Source organism: Ips typographus, linkage group LG15 (assembly GCF_016097725.1).
Source record: "Ips typographus isolate SLU linkage group LG15, UJ_Ityp_2.0, whole genome shotgun sequence".
NCBI classification, from domain to species: Eukaryota; Metazoa; Arthropoda; class Insecta; order Coleoptera; family Curculionidae; genus Ips; species Ips typographus.
Window position 1 is genome coordinate 1,452,676 of NC_138436.1, and position 16,926 is coordinate 1,469,601.

The 16,926-nt window shown below is 33.5% G+C and overlaps 1 protein-coding gene and 1 long non-coding RNA gene across 4 annotated transcripts in view; one reads left to right on the top strand and one right to left on the bottom strand.

The window, feature by feature from the left end:
* Positions 1 to 16,926, bottom strand: part of LOC145738258 (uncharacterized) — a 254,982-nt gene that overhangs the window by 14,016 nt on the left and 224,040 nt on the right. The gene's annotated exons all lie outside the window — the stretch shown is intronic.
* The window catches only part of LOC145738076 (uncharacterized), a 31,039-nt gene that overhangs the window by 645 nt on the left and 13,468 nt on the right, over positions 1 to 16,926 (top strand). For all 3 annotated transcript variants that reach the window (XR_014180572.1, XR_014180574.1, XR_014180573.1), the window contains exons 2-7: positions 57 to 3,520; positions 3,654 to 3,841; positions 13,875 to 16,120; positions 16,180 to 16,498; positions 16,549 to 16,664; positions 16,719 to 16,919. The gene's annotated coding sequence lies outside the window, so the exon portion shown is untranslated. The remainder of the gene's footprint in view (positions 1 to 56; positions 3,521 to 3,653; positions 3,842 to 13,874; positions 16,121 to 16,179; positions 16,499 to 16,548; positions 16,665 to 16,718; positions 16,920 to 16,926) is intronic.

The following is a 16,926-nucleotide window of genomic DNA, read 5'->3' on the forward strand; positions in this document are numbered from 1 at the left end:
ATTTCAAATCATATATAAAAGGCTTATTTGATTTTTCACTCTATTTGTTTCTTTAGATGCCCAATACACCTGCTGACTGGCTCAATATTGCAAAGGAGTTTGAAGATAAATGGGATATTCCAATTGTTTGGCCCCTAGAAATGAAGGGTCAATGTATTATACTGTTCTCGCGGAGTGAGTTTACCCGTGCGTCACGAAGGCTACGTCATTTATAATCATATGAATCAAATCAAGTTTTCGTCAACAAACCTGTTGTGTTCATATTATAGAAAAAGGCGTGTCTAAAGCTTCGTCACGTTTAAAATTTTACGTATATTGTCAGTCAGAAAGTAGAGATCTTTGGCTGCAAATTTGCACTAAAACAACCTTATACCAAAGCAAATCAAAAATATCTTGACCGAACTAACATTTTTTATTTATGTGAAGTCTCCGTTTGGATCATAGAATTCCGTCTAAATTTGAAACCTAATTTATTTACCAAAATTCGCAGAGATGTATCACCAATATGTAGTATTTCTTTAACTAAGCTATTGATTTAGGTTCTGGATGGTTACATGTTTCTCTAAAATAAATACAACAAATTAAAAATTCAATAAGACATTCTGAGTGATGCTGTAGTATCTCATATCTTATTTTCAGGTTGCAATCCACTAATTTTATTTTAAACCCGCTGGAAAAATTTTAGACGCTTATTTTATTTTTTCTATGACTTTATTATTAATATGTTTGAAGAAATTTTTATGAAAAATCTATAATGCAACCTAAAAATCTCAGTCTCTGTAAACAATGAAATGTTAATAGATGTTTCTTACAAAAGTAGATATATTTTACTATTATTAACATACTATCGTACATATCATATAATGTATTTCGAACATCCATTTTAATGCTTTCAGATAAATCAGTGTCTTGACCAGTCGATAACGTCTCGATGTAGGTTTTCTAGGTGAGGAAATCATAAAATTTTGCGGGAAATTTTCAAAGCAGCTGCAACCTTCTAGTATCAAAAAAATACATCAGTAAAAATATGTAAGGTCTTAAAATTTCTTATTTTCTTCCTGAACAGATGATAAAGCTTCTAAAGGTCCTCCATTAGTTTTTTCCAATTCAAAATATTCACAAAGGTTAAGAATTAACTGCTGGGCTTGTCTGTAGAGAATTTATCCAGGCATTTTCTAAAAAAATACTGTAATAGTAAGTAATTCCTAATTTAGGAAAAACCAAATGGCTAAATAAAAATCATAATAAACACTCCCACTTTTTTTTTCAAAACAGGTTAGTCATTGTGCCAACTTTGGTTAGATCGTGACAGCCGACATAAAAAAAATAATAGTATATTATTCAACGAGCTTTTTATGATAGCCATTAATCCCTAAGGGGGATGTTCACGTCACGAGCCGCAGGCGAGGGACGCAAATCTCCCGTGGGATTAATGGCCATAAAAAACGAGGATAATACTATACTTTGTCCACGACCACTGTCCATTACCACTAATGCCAAGTGCAGGCAAATTAGAAGTTGATACTCTTTTATGTAGATAATAAATAATATAGGTAATCTCTCAAATCCGCCATAACAACTGAAATGTCAAACTCGATACGATTAGTATCGCGTTTAGAATGGCCGTCGGTGTACAAGTCGTGACAGAATTTGGGAAAAAATGGATCACGTGAACAATTTATTTACATAACTATATGGTGGCATGTGACAAAGGCCACGGTGCGCACACCAGCCCTATTTCTGAACGCACCCCCAGCGTTGCCGCCTACGACCACAAGGGCACTGACGTTGTCAATGTCAACTTAAAAAACCGCAGAACTAAGGACGGTCATACACCAAAAATATTTCAAATATAAATTATGGAATTTACCTAATGATTTGGCAAACTCCTCTACTGTGTTATTGCGGTGTATTTGTTAAGAAAATGGTATTCTGAATTAGCAGTAATTGCAAAGACATAAGTGGATGTCTACTTGCAAGAAATACCGCATATCCCATGTTTTATGCTTGGTGTGCAACCACCTTTAGGTCGAGAGGGAATAATGATCATTATTCCTCTTCATTAATCCCTCTGACGTTATATGACCTTCATTTAGCTTCTGTCAACACGCTGAATATTGGTACATTATTGGTTGGTCGTGGACAAAAATATTAATAATATTATGAAAGTACTTACAGTATGTTAAAAGCGTAGAAACAATAGCTCTTAAAAGAACTGTGGTGGTGTGGTAAATAGAAAACTTTATAAATAATTAACAACACGAAGAAACGGAAAATAATTAATAGTAAACAAATGAAATAAATTTCGATGGTTGTCAAACTGACAATGACTGAAATAGAAGCGCTAATCAGTAAATGTTTTTTTTTTGGAAGACATTCACTTAGATATTTACCCTTTCTGAAGTGAACAATAGACAAGGATGAAGTCAATAATGCATGTCTACTTCTAAATCACAGGGGGATAACGCACGGGTAAACTCAGTCCGCGAGAACAGTATGTAATTTGCTAGTGATTTGCTTGTTGGTTAATTTTTGGGACATGTGTGCATTGTATTGTTTTGTTTTTCAAGTAGCATTATCGCTAAATAAATACTATTATGATATTAATACTCAAATTTACAAAACATGCACAAAATGTGAGAATTGAAATTATTAAACGAACTAAACATTTCAGAGCCCTGACGTACAAGAACAGAGGTATAAGCACAAAAACTGCAACTAAGATATACAAATCTATTTGCAGACCTCGACTACGGACACATACTAAGAGTTAATGCGACCAGCAAAACAAAAAAACACATACAAACTGCAGAACAAATTGCACTTAGACTAGTAACCAAGATAAGACATCGTCAAAACCCGCTACATAACCCAACCAACGAATCACTCTACGAACGGACACAAATGACAAAAATAACAGAACGATTAACGAAACTAGAGGCAAAATGGAAAGGCAACCCCCACAACTGGACAATTATAAACCCCAACTCCCTCACAAGACCAAATAGACAATCTCGCTACGCCTTTCCTCAATATACTCTGTTGGAACATTTTACCTAAAAAAAACGGACTAACTATTAATTTTAACCTTTTCTTTGTAAAACATTATTTATTTATTTTTTTTTTTTAACAAATATTTATGTGGATACATTAAGCTTTGTTTCTTTAACATTGGCAGAAAGACCGGTAGGTCGATAGCCTTTTTCCTCGGAAATAGAGATTGTTTGTGTGTGTGTATTATATTAATACTGTGCACCCGAGCACCCACTGTGACGTCACGCGAGGTAGCGTTTCGAGGAAACAGGTTTTGCTGATAGGGCCGCCCTCTTGGATCTGTTGTGTTGTCAAGTAAAATTTCCACTTGTCACTTTGCTTTTGTTTATTTGTTTTAGCATGCTGCTAAAATTAATTATATTTTTATGACAAAATCTAACAATTTAATTGGTGAAGATTATACACTAAAATCAAGTAAATGTATATTTTTTTATTGACATAATGGATACAACAGCTGCTGGCCCAGGTAAGATTACAATGACAATTTCATACCTAACCTATGTAATAAACCATGCTATTGCTGATGCATCATTACTACACATTTTTGTACTAACATTTTTTAAGGGTGGTTTTAGTAACTAATTCGGCTAGTCTTACAGATCTGCAACTGGTATATGCTGCATACATCACTACTTTTCCATGTGGATGAAAAAGCACAACTTTTATGAAGAAAGTGACTACATTTCCCAGGGACTGCAATCAAGTCAAGTTGAAGAAGAAAAATTGTGTGCAATATATTAAACTATCTACATTAGGTACAACAGTGGATTAAATAGCAAGTTTTAAGGTGAGTTAACTGTTTTAAAGCTAGATTTGTAGTTCTAATTCCGCAAGAAATAAGCAGCAAGCAGTAGTAGCCATGTCAATTCATAGTTCGACTTTAGTAAGAAGGAAATAACATAACCCCAAAGTCTTATAAACCATCAATATTTTATGTTATAAATATATTATTTATTTTTACTGCAGCTTAGTGATTACTTCTTCTTGCGGAACTAGAACTATGAATCTAGTTTAATTCTAGTAACATTAACAAAAATAAAAAGCAATACAGTTTTCATTTTACCTTTAACACAATAATCATCATTGTACACTAACACTTTGTTTTTTGGTAGGTTAGAATATGTCCAAAGTCATAAACACATCTATGCTATCTAATTTAACATAACTTGAAAAGTATTTTGCCCGGTTTCAGGGTTGGCAAGTTTTGGACAGCGTGGTTTAAACCATTGGTTTTAACCCGGTTAAAACTGCCCTGGTCAAATTTGTTTTGGAAACTTTAGTGTTAGTGGTCAAAACAGGTCAAAACCAAAAAGTTCAAAATTAAAAAAATATATATATCAAATTGTTTTAGTTATTTTTTAAGAAATGTTTTACATCAAAATATACAAACATTTGTACTCAAAATAAAAAAAAAATTATTTTAAACAAAAAGAAACATTTAAACAACAAAAAGCCAACAAATTATAAACCTGTCTATTATACCTACATCCAGTCATCATTGTCTTCCTACCTTTCAAAATTTTTATCTTGTTTTATTTTTAAATTTAACATTCGATATACAGAAATCAGTTTGTTACATTTTTCTACACCTAATTTATATATTTTTTAATTTTTTATTCTAGGAATACATTTTTTATTTTGGTTTTAAGCAGTTTCAACCATTTTGATCGGTTTTAACCAGTTTTGACCACTGCCCTGGTCAAAATCAAAAAAAGTGGTCATTTGCACATCCCTGCTCGGTTTTTACTTTTAAATTAAAAAAATTAATTTGATTTTAATTACATGTAATGCTCGGTTTATACCTCCAAATTAAAAAATTAAATTAAATTATAATTACATGTAAAATTGAATGAAAATTATTGTTGTTTATACTTTTCAAGATATGCTAAATTAAATGACATAGATGTGTTTTTGGCTTTGACGTATTTTAGACATATTCTAACCTAAAGAGGGCTGAAAAATTCATGAAAAAGTTCAGCTATAAAATAATCATTTGTAAAATTTAAAATAATAACTAATGGATGAAGTTTTCTTTGGCTGTGGTTACCACACTAGTTGGAATCGGTGTATCCTTGACAAAACGATGGAAATGAAATTGGAGATATGGAGTAAGACTGATAAACAGGGAATGAAGGAAAAAACAAATCAAGTTTCACATTTTATCACAACGAAGGTTTCAAGAATTTGCCCTTAGTTTAAAGTTGGCAAACCTGTGGCTTTAAGTTTTTAAATTTAAGTTAAAACTTAACTTAATTTAACATTTAGTTTAATTCATTAATTTGGAGGTAGAAACCGGGTGATAAATTTGTCTTTAATGAACATTTACTTTAATTGTTAATTTGGAGGTGTAAACCAGACATTGTCCCCTGTTTATACCTCCAAATTAACAATTAAACTATATTTTCGTTAAAGTCAGTTTAATTTTATCAAAGTTAAAGGTACACATTTGTATATGACATGCTGTACTTAACATTTACACAAAATTAAAACTAATGTTAACTTAAAAGTGAACCAACTTTCACCATTGGGTGAAATTGAGGCTAATTTGTGAACCCTTTATCATTTTTCGTTGTGATAAAATGTGAAACTTTATTTGTTTTTTTTTTTCTCATTCTCTGTTTATCGGTCTTACTCCATATCTCCAATTTCTTTTCCATCGTTTTATCAAAGATACACCAATTCCGACTATTGCGGTAACCACTGCCAAAGAAAACTTCATTCCTGGTTTAACAAACTTTACAAATGATTATTTTATAGCTAAACTCTTTCACCCTTTTTAGGTTAAATATGTCTAGAATACGTCAAAGTCAAAAACACATCTATGTCATTTAATTTAGCATATCTTGAAAAGTATAAACCACAATAATTTTCATTCAATTTTACATGTAATTTAAATTAAAATAAATTTTTTTAATTTGAAGGTATAAACCAGGCATTAGATTTTTTAAATAGAACCTTGTATTTTTTAATTCATTTGTAGATACTAGGTAGAATTTGAAAAGTTTTATGTTGTCTATACTTCAACCTGATAGTTTTACTCAAGGTTTTACTAATATTGAATTTTTTAAGATATTAGTTTTTACTCTGATATAAAATTGGTTGTATTACTAATTACCATTGTTTGCACAGGGACCACAAATTAGATTTACGCAAATAAATTTGCGTTAGATGCTACAGGGCGTTCAATTTTTTTACAGAGTGTTTCATGATAAATGCGTCATATTTTATGGTTTGATTAAATATAACAAAATAACACTACTTAAACAAAGATGTTTTGCTATGGAGATACATGGTGTCAAAGTTTGCATAAAAAGATCTAAATTTATTTATTTCTTCAAAAGGGCTGCAGATACCTATGTTCATAAAACTTTGTAGGTGTCAACAACAGAGCATGCTTTGGAATAAAAAAAGTTATTTTTCAATTTTGCCAGTGGTATCCAATTGAACGAGTTGGTGAAGATTTTTGTTTTATCAAATATAAAGTTTTATGAAAATAGCTGCAGCCGATTTGAGAATTATAAATAAATTTAGATTTTTGTTATCAAAACTTTAAGACCCTGTACTTCCATAACGAAACATTTTTGGATCATGGTTTATATAGAAAACTAGGTTTTCCTTTGACGTTTAATCGAACCCTAAAATACAGGGTGTTTTACGATAAATGCGTCATATTTTATGGTTTGATTAAAAGTAAAAAAATCCCCTAGTTTGCTAAATAAACCATGGGCAAAAGATGTTCCATTATGAATATACAGAGTGTTAAAGTTTGAATAAAAAAATCTAAATTTATCTATTTCTTCAAACCGGTTTCAGATATTTTTATAAAACTTTGTAGGTGTCAACTGTCCAGGATAAGGCACGTTTTGCAATAAAAAACATAATTTTTTATTTTGCCAGTAGCGTTCAATCAAATACGTTCCTGAATGTTTTTGCAAAAAAATATGTATACACCACTCTTTTTCCATTAAACGCAAATCAATTTTGAATTCCCCATTCAATTTAGAACAGAAAAGCTATCTAGTAACTTTTCGGTACATCTTTCTGTTTTCCAATAAAAAATTGAAAATCATAAAAATGTACCCATAAAATCAATACTAAATCGTCGACTGTTTATTTTATTAATCAATATCTAACTTTTTATTAATTTAGTGTTTTTAAAAAAAAAATTATTCGATAGGAACAAGCAGTATCCTATTTTTTTCTAAGAAAACTGAATAAATCAAAATTTTAAAATTGAATAGAGGCGAAATTCGAAGATTTAGTATTAATTGTAAGGGTACTTTTGCAGGATTTTTTATTCGAAAACGAGATGACGTACCAAAAAGTTACTAGATACCTTTTCTGTGTTAAATTGAATAAGAAATTCAGAACTGATTTGCATTTTTTGGAAAAACAGTGGCGTACATATTTTTTTTGCAAAAATGGTCAATAACTTGTTTGATTGGACGCCACTGGCAAATATAAAAAATATATTTTTAATGGCAAAACGAACTTTATCGTTGACACCTAAAAAGTTTTATGAAAATATCTCTTATTGTTTTAATGAAATAAGTAAATTTTGATTTTTTTACCCAAACTTTAACACCCTGTATCTACATAACGAAACATCTTTGGACCATGGTTTATATAGCAAACTAGAGTTATTTTTTGACCTTTAATCACACCCTAAAATATGACGCATTTACCGTGAAACATCCTGTATAACGCATTTACCATGAAACACCGTGTTGACTAATTCAGCTTAAGTAATTTCGACTTTTTTAAATGGAACAGCCTGTGTATTACTTATTTTTCTGATATCTTTTACAATTCAACTTTTGTGAAGTATGTCATATACCTACCTAATTTAAATGTCTGCGTTTTATTTATATGTTTTAACTTTTACCTGCATTTTTTGTTATCTTAACTAAACTATAATCTGAAAATTGTCCTTAACAATTCAATTGAACAATAAACATTTTAAATTGTTGTTAATGACATACAAAATTAAAACATTTGTTTTTTATCAATTATACAGGGTTATTCACGTTATTCGACACGGAAAATTGTGACTAAAGTATTCACTTTCAATAAACTTTTGATTCTGGGATGGATATAGACCTATTTTAGGTATCTTTTAAAAATATTTTCAAGATGTACCGGTTGTCCCAAATGCAGAAAAAGTATCAAAGTTATATTTTTTCAAATGGAATACCTAGTATTTTATTTGATTTTCAGAATCTACGTTGAAAATGAAAGGTAATGAATGACATTGAGGTTTGGTAGGTCTAAATTTTACAGTTTCACAGATATTCGTTATTTTGTAAAAATTTATAACAAATTTTAATGTTTAATCACTCAACCTCTGATTGATTTTTATCACTCAAAATTGGCTTGGGACCTACTAAATGATCAAGTTTTAGAATCCATGGGTGAGAAATTGTCTAGCTCATACAGGATGTCTCAACACTTTTCTCCCAATAATTGCAACCTTTAAATTTTAACCTTGCCAAAATCAAATTGAACACCACCTATTTTATTGTTAAAGTAGATGCAAAATTTAATTATCTATCGAAAATTATTGAGGTCTCCTATGGCTAACTGTTCGCGTTTTCTTGGAAAGTCAATATTTCTCGAACTCGCACCGATTTTGAGTCATTTTTTTGAGTTGGATGTTTAGTGTTTAGTTTAGTTTTAGTAGTTTGTAGTCGAATTGTCGCCGTTTTAAACATTTTTATGAATTACTTCTATAGCAAACTTACAAAGTATTAAGCCACTATTTTATTCTAAGCTTTACTTAGATTAGAATGATAGATATGTAATTCGAAAAGATACCAAGTGATCTTTGAACGATATCAAAAATCAGTCAGTCAGCTCTACTTTAAGAAATGTCGATTTTTCCAAGAAAACGTTAACAATTAGAGGTACGAAACCTTAATAATTTTCGATAGGTAATTAAATTTGCATATACTGTAACTGTGGTTCCATTTGATTTTGACAAGTTTATACTACTTCAAAATTTTAGTTTTTGATTAAATAATTTTTTTTGAGACCCCCATATGAGCTAGACAATTTATCACTTTTGGATCATAAAACTTAATCTGTTATCATCGCCCAAACCAATTTTGGTCAATTAATCTCAAAGGAAGGTTGAATGTTTAAATGTTAATATTTGTTCTACATTTTTACAAATTAAGGAATATCTGAGAAACTGTAAAGTTTAGACCTATCAAACATCAATGAAATTAATTTTTATTTTCAACGTAGATTCTGAAAATAAAGTAATATACCAGGTGTTATATTTGAAAAAACATGACTTTGATACTTTTTCGGCATTTGGGACAACCGGTACATCTTGAAAATATTTTTAAAAAGATACCTTCAATAGGTCTATAACTTTTTTGAAAGTGAATAGTTTAGTCACAATCTTCCGTGTCAAATAACGTGAATAACCCTGTATAGGGTGGATCACAAGTAATGGGACATAGAGCTACAGCATTACTACTACTATTTTGCAGTGGCTGATAGGAGGCGCTATCTGCAACTATTTCAGCTGCTTAAAAGTACTTAAACTTTTTTTTACGCAGCTGAAACGGACATACGACTTCAAAATATTATTCTAATATGTTTTCTATTTAAAAAAAATATACTAGTTTTAGATCTTAAATGTTGACCGTTTTCGAGATATTTAATGTTTTAATATTGCATTGCTAATACGGTTAAATGGTTAAAGGGTAAAGTACATTTACGTAATTTATACACACCTTAAAAAAACTAATTGGAATATCTTTTAGCTAAATCACACAACAAAAAGACTGATAAAAATAAATGAAAAATCCTTACGTATTTTCAGTGAATTTGGTGAAACAACTTACACCACAAACTACTGGAAATTAAAGTATTAACATTAAAAAAAGGTTTCTTTTGGACAACAAGTATTCTACAAAGGCAAAATAAAAACTTACTTTCATAAAATAAATATTTACTAATTTGAAAATTGCTACATGCAATATCAAAATAGTGGATATCTCAAAATCGGTCAACTTTTAAGCCTTAAAACAAGTATACCTTTTTCACGTAGAAAACATATTAGAATCATATTTTGAAGTCGTGTGTCTGTTTCAGTGGCGTAGAAAAAAGTATTAGTCCTTTTAAGCAGATGAAAAAGCTGCAGGTAGCGCCCCCTATCAGCTACTGCAAATAGATGAAACCATCATATTTACCGGCTGTCAAAACCCCCTTATACACATTTTCAGTAATTTATATCAAAATACCTAGATAATATGATAAAAAAACAAGAACAAAATTTCAACTTTCACACCCTGTATCTTTCGTAATATTAACTTTCGGTATAGGACAATTTAGCTAAATCGTATTATTTTGATGTCTGGAATATGCTGTAACTCTACCAACGGTTGACAACACCTGCATTGTTAGTTTGTCGTAAGCTAATTATAAACTTAAATTAAACTAAACTTAAACTTAAATCGAAGGTAAAAATTAAAAACCATAAATAAATTGCAATCTACTCAAATTAGGTACATGACATACGTAAAACCTATCAGACAAAATAATTAATGTACAGGGTGTTCCATTTATAAAAGTCGAAATTTCTTAAACTGAATTAATCAAAATATATTTTAAAAAATTGAACGTCCTGTAGCATCTAATGCAATTATTATACGATTTATTTGCATAAATCATTTTTGTCGTTCCTGTAGAACGTTCATACCAAATATGAGTATTCTACTTTTAGAAACAATGGCAATACAGTCAATTTTACATCATAGTAAAAAGTAATATTTGTATAGAAAAAATAAAAATTAAATAATCTGACATTATTAAGAAAAAAGTTTTAAATTGTTATGAAGAATTTAATAGTTATTTAACGAACGAGAGTATTAATGAAAGCGATTAATAATCGAAATGGTTTAACGCAGTGAACGCGTTACTAAAATTGAGATTATTAATCGCTTATTAATATAAAAGTTGGTTACAACATTTTTCCGTCAACTGTAGTTTATAATAAAGGTTTATAATCCTACAAAGTTTTGAAAAAACTGTTCTGTCAGTAATGGTGGATGTCAACTAAAGAATGTGTGTTTATTTCTCTTTGTTTCATACAAATAAAAAAGGATAGAACTATACTATGAGCGTATTTGATTGCCTGATAAGATCATGCATTAAAGGAAAACAATTGAAAAATCATGCATTAATGGAACTCAATATTGAACGATTTTGCATTCGTTATCGTCCATCAAAAAAGGCTGTCAATACATGGTCGACGAAAAAAATGTAAAAAAAAGTATATTTAAAAAAACTAATGTTTTCTGTCATGTCTTTAAGAACCTGTATATCCAAAAGTAATTTTAAACTATAAATATCAATATTCTCTAAAACTTTTGTATTTAACACTATTTTTCTATTTCTCAAATCAAACGAGATAATGAACTTTATCATTGAATCAGCTGTACAGGGTGTCAGGATTTAGAGTGTTTTGACAGGAAAACCCCATTTACCAGCTAGATACGGTGTTATGGCAAAAACCGTATTTCGATATCTTGTCAGATTGCGGCGCTAGAGGCCGTTTTTCGAATTTCGCCCATTTTAAAAACTTTACCCAACTTTTTTCTTTATTAAAATATCGGAGTGAAACACAAACATTTTTAAGGCACTTTTTCGATGTGATTTCAGTTTCGTGTTTAGTTTTTAGCTACTGCGTTCAGTTTTCTCAAGAATTGACATAACTTTCTTCTTTTAAATAGAATTCATAATCAAATATAATTTTAAAAAATGTCTATTTTTAATATAATATGTAAGATTCAGGGTGATTCACGCTGATGGTATATTAGAAGTATCTAGAAAACGACTTAATATTTTTCGTTTAAATTTGGAGTGTAGGCTTTCCAAACTCTCTATGTAAAATATTTTGGACTTTGCAGTGTTGCCATATCAGTCGGAAAGAACACCAACTTTTGATTTTCAAATGGAATACACTGTTTCTAATCTAATTTTTGAATTCTTCGCAAGAAGCCTAGTAATTAATGTTAATACTTTGCTATCCTATTCTATTCCCTATCTTGCACCGTTTCTTAGATATTTCATAAAAGTGGTGGATTTGTCAGCCAAATGGTAGTCTAAACATTTTTTAAATTTTAAAGTCCTGAAAGGTTTGCTGGTGTGATCTTTTGTCCTCAGTTAGACAATACCACATGGTTGAAAAGCCCAGTAATATTTAACTGCTGCTTTTAACTATGCGCAAATAACTATTTTCTACGACCTCTATAGAAAATAAAAGTTTTCTCTCTCATTTGAGAGATGAAAATATCACTTTCACTACCTAGGGAGTAATTAGAGAATTTTAAACTAAAGCCTGTCTGAATATTGTGGACTTTCTTTCGTTTTTTATCTGTTTAATGACTTTTTCAATTTTTTAATTTGCTTGAGCATCTCATAAAAAGGTTGGTGCAAGTGGGTATTCTCGCTTTACACATATTACCTTTAAAATTTTACATTTATTGTAAATTAATTTTGCAATGCGGAAAAGTAACTTTACCGCATCCGGTGCGGAAAAGTACTCTTTCCCGCACTCAAATAAGTGTGTAAAAGTGCATTTACCGCACCTGAGTAGGAAAGGTTTTTTTCATTATTCTTACTAGTCTGAAAACTATCTATTTTTTGGTGGATTCGTTTAAAAAAATGTACGTTTTCCGTGAGGACGCTGGAAAGTGCCAATTTCCCGTGCCCTGTTTTTAACTGGTGGGTTTTCTCGTGCGCTGACAAATACGTGTTTTGCATAAATTTTTTTTTTTTTAAAGTCAGTGAATTTCTGACATAATACGTTAATTTGTGTGCTATATTACCATTCAATGTATTTCCACGTTTAAGTTGTAAAGCCCTTTTGGCCCAACAAGTTAAACGAGACGTACGTTTATTACTTTAATAAACGCCTTTACCGAGATCTTGTTTCAGAAGTAGAATCAAACCACTTGGTAGAAAAATATAATTTAATAACTAAATAACAGTTAAAACTAATTGACAAAATGGTTGGTTTATCAACTTAGTAAATCGGAATAAAACCTTCAACATAATTCCCAAAAGTAGCACTTTAAACAATACCTTTTACATGCACAAAATATTACAATAATAAATCTATACTTACATTTGTTAAACAATTATGAGGGCAGCTTTCTGGAGGGTTTGGCACTCGCGATTTATTATAGTTTAAGATATGGTTTACTATTTAATTAATTTGTAAACCCGGTGCGGGTTGCAGAATTCAGGACGACTACATTCTGTGGCGTGAGCGGAGTCTTCTGGCTAGGTACTGCCTTCTCCGACGTGGTGCACAGCAAAACTGGACTGACTGGAATGAACCCCTCTCTAGGGTACAACTTCCTTCTTATAGCATTCCAAACACTGGTTCCACCAATCAAAAACTCCCAGACCAGGTCTCCTCTAGCCGACAACTCGTGACGACCTTTCGACCCTCGGTACCTGGAAATATTTCGCATATTTCGCAACTCTTTCGCGTCCGGTCACACTCCGGTGCATAGTCTAGCTATTGCATCATAGGTGCAGTTGCACTCTGACCGCATTCCACAATTTTATGTGGCCAATGTTTCCGCTCAAGTAATATAAATTCCACATTTTTTAATGTTTCCGATTAAGTGAAATAAATTTGATTTATTTCCTTCGTGACAGTATAATGAATTTTTATACTGATTTTATGCTACAATATAAAATCAAGCTTCAGCTAACATTGGTTAAAACCGAGTTCAAACTTAAAACACATTGACATTTCTTATATTCTCGTGGTAATATTATTTTTTTTGTTTCAGATATTCTCCCGGTGAAGCGAGAAGCAAAAAAAAAAGTCATCCAGGTCAATCTTGGATTTTTTTTTAAATTTAATAATAAACTAAGAATTGGGGCGCGGGTGGTGTGTAGTTTTATTTGCGATTTCGATTTGCTGTTATGCCATATGCAGCATTGTTCTATCCACAATATCTGGCCGAATAATTTTCCTTTAATTTCCAACTAAATGCTGATGTATTAGAAATATTGTCATTCCTTTAAATGTCAATCTATGCATGGCGAACTGAGTAACTGTGCAGAAGTTGACATTGGGAGTGAACAAGGACCAGCAATCAGTCATTCATATTGTCACGTTTCGGGGGTAGCGCAGGAAGAGAAACAACAAACGTAGCTCAAGTATGTCTCCTTTATTTGTATACTGACGAGGATGCCTAACTAAATCTTACCCCCAGATTAAGAGGGCCGCTAGTACCGCTACAGGCGGGACGCCCATGGAACACTCTCTACGAGGGGGTGCGTGGGGGTGTGTGTGTGTGTGAGTGTGCGTAAGGCCTCCTGATGTGCCGCCAAGCGGAACCCGCTCGATACGAGCAGGGAACCCCTATGTCCGACAAGCCCGAAGGATTTACTTTATGCACAGCAAGCCCCCCTTGGAGTGTCGCCAAGCGAAACCCGCTCGATACGAGCAGGGAACCCCTATGACCGACACGCCCTAAAGGACTTACTCTAGGTACTGAAAGGGTCAAGAGTCCCGACGGTCACCACTGGGTTGCGTAAGGACTCTAGTCTGTTCAGCCTGGATTTCCAAGAAGGTATCGAGCCGTCCGGGCACTAGGAAGTTCGGACTGATGCTCGATAGACCGACCCAGAGACCAGTAATCTTCGATGGCTTGAGACGCCGATTAAATACTCATCTCATGACCCCAATTTGCCGGTCTCGCTGATTCGGCAGTGTACTGGGGGAGACCGGGGCCAGCCTAGGTAACGGAACATGGTGCAACTTATGTTATTCGTGACATCTCCCCCCTCTGAAGAGTGTTCGCCCCGGACACTTAACCCTAACGTAACTAAATAACCTACATGCCCCATGGCTTTATTTACAACGTGTGACCAATCGTAACTTATGTCTTATTACGCTCCCCTTGTTATCTCTCTTGTGGTTCTCCTGGAAACTGTTGCTCCTTCCTGGAGGGCGGCCTTAGCGGCTTCGTCTTGCCTATCTGTGCGCCAGAGCACCCGTTACTCAGTTCGCGGGTGGTGGCGCCCTCTATTGACTTTCCTCGTCCACTTTGAAGTGCGCGGGATGGTCGCTTGTTCCGTGAGTTCCTAGGTTGTGGTATCCTGGCTGTAGAGGGCGTGACGGTTGGTCAACCTATTTAAATATGTATTTTGTAAGTTTATGTTTTATTGTTTATACTTAATTGTTTAGACTATGTAAGCTTTATGAAATATACTTAGTTTGCACCCTACTTGTGCAAAATGTTACCCTTACAACTTATTTTATTGTTTAACTGGTCGTCGAAGTGTAAGAGCAGAATAATGGAATCAAGTAAGTTCACTTTTTCCTCTTTCCTCAATTTTTCTCTGTATCATTTTCCCTTTCTTTTTCCCTTTAGCTTCTCGTTACCAAGGGTTCCCTTGCACCAAGACGGCGGGCCCTCAACCGCCTAGACGGCGGTTAAGGGCCCGGCTGCTACGTCTCCTACACCAAGTCCGTTCTGACTTTCCACGAGTATGTTATTCTTAGATCGGGACTGCTATTTCATTTTTTCTGGCTCTTTTTTTTTCCTTTAAGGGAATCGTACCGGAAGTGTATATATTTAAGGTGCCGTTTGGTGACTGGCCCCCCAGCTACCCAGACACCCATGTGCTGCTTCGCGAGGGGTCTTTTTGTGGACAGATATGTCTGATTTCATTTACCCCTCGCCTTCGGCGACCAGTTATACATTTGTATTATTAATATCGGTACTAAATATATCTGTATCCTATCTAGTCGTTTGTTTGTTCTATGCTAAGTTTGAGTGACTTGACTTATTGCTCGTTCACTGTGCGCGCGTTTCCTGTCAACTGTCGTTCTAATTGATGGGCCACACCTTCGGTCAATGTCTTGCCTAGTTCTGATGATTCGTCGATTTTCAACACGAAGGTTCTCGGTACCTGATGGCGTCCTTCTGCCGCCATGCTTGGTATCTCTACATTTTCCTGGCTTCCCTGTCTTAAACCTTCAGATTCGGTGCTCTGACTGGGTGATTTGTGTTTTTTACGGGAGGTAAGGTAGTGTTTCAGCAGGCCGTACAATATGACGCCGATTATTATCCCTCCGATTAGCCACGTTGTCACGCCCAGCCAGTATTCCTGCGTGCCCCCCCCGGGTGCTTGGGGTGCCCCGTTTTCTGTGTGGGCTGCCTGTGCCAATGCGAGTAATGTTGGTCTTCGTAACAGTAAGTAAATTACCGCTATTGACAAGACTATGTTCCACGTGAACATGAAGGAGTGGTTGCCCTGGTGTATTTCCACGTGGGCGAGGTGTTCCTGTTTTTCCCACTCGAGGTCCATGTTTAACCTTACTTCTTTTTCTGAGGTTAGGTTGAAATGTGGCAGGTTTGTGGTCCAGTTACTGTTTAGGCATTCTGATAGGTTATGAAAGGTAGGTAAAAATGCCTGGCTATCTGATGGTTTTAACACGAATGTTTTTAGGTTAGTCCATGCGGCTGGTAGTATGTGCCGTATGGAAGCTGGATTTTCTTCGTCTTTGCAAGGAAATCGTTTTTGGATGACAACGTCCTTGTTTACTAATAGCTGGCATTTGCATGGTAAGTTGATTTTTAATGCTCCTGGTAGTTTTAACATTTCCTCCCCGAGTTTAGTGGTGCTTTTAGGGCAGCTGATTGTCGTGTTAGCTTTTGGGTGTGTGATGAGGAATTCTTCGGACCCTGTTTCAGATATGATCATTAGGTTCTACTGGTGGCAATGCATAGGGCAATGTTCCGCTATATCTTCCACTGTGGATCCATGAAACAGTTTTCGAGCGCACGAAGGGCCTTGCGTTTGGTCGCCCGAGAACCTTGGTAAGTA